Genomic DNA, 3,059 nt, shown 5'->3' with positions numbered 1-3,059 from the left:
TACGGAATATCTGTAAAATTATCTATGTATACGAACCTCATCACTTGAGAAGGTAGGTGATGCGGACGTCGTGGAAGACATTTTGTCCCGTAACGCTCGCCGTACTGTTGGGGGGGAGAAGCGGTGGGGGGGAGATGTTCATGTTGCTGCAGTCTGCAGTCTGACCGCTAGATGTCACTAAAAGTTACACACTGTAGCTTTAAACTAATGATAAATCAGTTCAACAGCCAAATGCAGCTCTAAGCAAATGGGTTTTAATTTTGACTTAAAAGAACTCAGGCTTTCAGCACTTTTACAGTCGTCTTGGGGTTTGCTTCGGATAAATGGAGCATAGGAAATTAATGTTTGGTTCTAGTTCTGGATGTACAGAGTAGAGTTTAACTGGAGGACCTGAGTGGTCTGGGAGGCTGATATACTGACAACAAATCTGTTTTGTATGGAGGTGCTGATCCATTCAGTGATTTATAGACTAAAAGAAGGATTTTAAAGTCTGTTCTCTGAGCCAGGCTGATGTGCTCTACCTTCTTAGTTCTAGTGAGAACACGGGCAGCTGAGTTTTCCATCAGCTGCAGCCATCTGATGGATTTTTTGGGAAAACTTGTTAAGAAACTGTTGCAGTAATCGATTCTACTAAAGATAGATACATGAATAAGTTTATTTGTGATAAAATCAGAATCTGATTTTAAATGCTGCTCTCAGGTCCGATAATACCAGCATTGTGGTTCTTCCACAGTCTGAATTCATACGGATAGCATTAACCACCTTAATCAGGGCAGTCTCAGTACTGTGGTTGGATCAAAATCCTGACCGATAAAAGCAGCTGATTATTAACAAATGAAGCAGCAAGTTTTTGAGGTACTTCCCTGCCAACCCAACTCATCTAAAGGCAGAAATTCTTCTTTATTGTTTTCTCTAAAATAACTTTGCTCACCTTTGATGCTACACCATATTAGGTGCGCTCAATAAGTTGCTTAACTTAGTTAGATGCTCTGAAGCCTTCAACTTCATCCATTTTTCATTCCTTCCAACATCTTTGGGGGTGCTCCTTCTCCTACCTCCACCCCCACCCCTGCACATGGTATGTTCATCTCACCAACTGCAAGTGCTTCTGTAAAGATGCAGACCCACTTAGCCATTCACCAGCTGTTCCTCAAAAGTAAAAAAGAAAATGTGAGGTTCTCTTTGGATATTTTTGGCACACATTTTTGATTCCCCAGCAAGGTGGGGCCTGGAAGGAACAGGGGGAATCTTTCTGGGTGCCACATAGTCCAGAGTCTACATCCATTATTGGCCTTTCTTTCCTTTCATCTCTTGTGATTTCTATTTCATTAAGTAGAGGTCAGAGTATCAATAACCCAAAATACAATATGTTTAATCCCTTTGAATTACAGCCAAGCGTTATGTGGGTGTGCTTCTCTCAAAGCATGTGGCAGATGGAAAGCTGATAAGCTATTGGAGCAAATATGCCAGATTTCCAATAAAAAAGGTGAGGTTGTGTGAAATGATTTAATCATTTCTATTGTTGGTATTTCTAGCCAACTTTACCCGTATTTTATTATAACAGGCAAAAACACATTTTTAATGATAGAAATGCATTTTCTCCCTTAGAGAACAGAGTAGAGAGCAAATGAGGACAATGGGAATATCTCTGTGAATGAGGACCCCTGCTGGACGAGTGAAGTCACTGCAACCCAGCTGCGTTAGTTTTTAAGGCCATTAGACGTAAAAAAAATAAAATATTATATTTCTAAACCTGAATTGGCAGAATGTACAACCTGAATACTATCATTAGCCCTACTTTAGCAGTAAATTCGTAGAATCAGATTCATTTTTGTCTTTAATGATTCAGTTGCTAAAACAGAGACAACACCTCCCTCTGCTGGCAGATTAATAAAATTACACCTTTCAAATTCTTATTCACAAAAAAGTTATCCGCTTTAAAAACAAAATTCGCTTCATCAAACAAAGCATATATGAGTGAGAAAAGGGACACTTGAATTAGTGAACCAAGAATACAAAAATAATTTATTTTTGTAGTAATTATCCCCATTTTCTTTGAACACATCAAATTAAGATAAAGGTAGAGATTCAGGAATTGAAAAATGCAAAATTCCACCGTTAGTTGCTTTAATAGCAATGATGATTTCATTGTCCTCATTGATATGTGCCATCTAAAAGAGGTTCACTTACCTTGCAGCAGAGGGACTATCTGCTGCAGGGATCAGCCCCTTTATGAAGCAATCTCTCAAGAGCTGTGTCACATATTGCACTTTAATAAAAGTAATTACATTTCTTCTCCAGTTAATTAAGAACACACCTAATTGCACTAAGGTGTGTCGGAGAAAGTGTTCCAACAATGGTCCCTTTATTGTGTCTGTATACATCCCCCGTCTCCTCCTGAGACCAATATAAAAGCACAATCTCAAGCTACGGTGTGGCTCCTGTGGGGGAAACAGGCCTAATTGATTTCCTTTGTGTCTCTGTCCCTCCTGCAGGAGAGGAGGACGGTGAGAAAATGAGATGCAAATAGAGAGATGAGGAGACGAAAACAGGAGCAGGACTTTCTGAAGATAGAGCTAAACTCTGTGCACAGATGTAGGCAGGGAGAACACCTGCAGAGCACTGCTCCAAACAGCACTCTGCTTTGATGGTCATCTGCTTATCAACCTGACTGCAGAACATCTGGCAGAGGAGCTATGGATTCAAATTGAACATCTGCAGAGCAGAATGCAGCCAAGTAAACAGTCTTCAATAAAAGCAGACACAGCATCCAAGATGCAACACCACACTTAACTATTCATTTTCCTTTAATTAGGACTTTAATAAGGATTGGCAGTGCTTTCTGTCTGTGGTGCTTTATACTACCTTTCACTGAGTATTGTGTTAAGAGGGAAAATTATAGGTGAGTTCATATCTGTAGAGAATCTGACAAATGGAGCCTAGGCTGAAGTTCAACTAAAGAAACGATTACTTACCCTTATCAGCTTCTGTCAAAGGCCAATCCGTTTTCAACCATATCTCCACGAAACTCCATATTTCATCTTAACCTCTTACACCCT

This window comes from Cyprinodon variegatus, unplaced genomic scaffold (assembly GCF_000732505.1).
Source record: "Cyprinodon variegatus isolate N-32 unplaced genomic scaffold, C_variegatus-1.0 Scaffold825, whole genome shotgun sequence".
Classification (NCBI taxonomy): domain Eukaryota; kingdom Metazoa; phylum Chordata; class Actinopteri; order Cyprinodontiformes; family Cyprinodontidae; genus Cyprinodon; species Cyprinodon variegatus.
Note: the sequence above shows the minus strand (reverse complement) of the source record.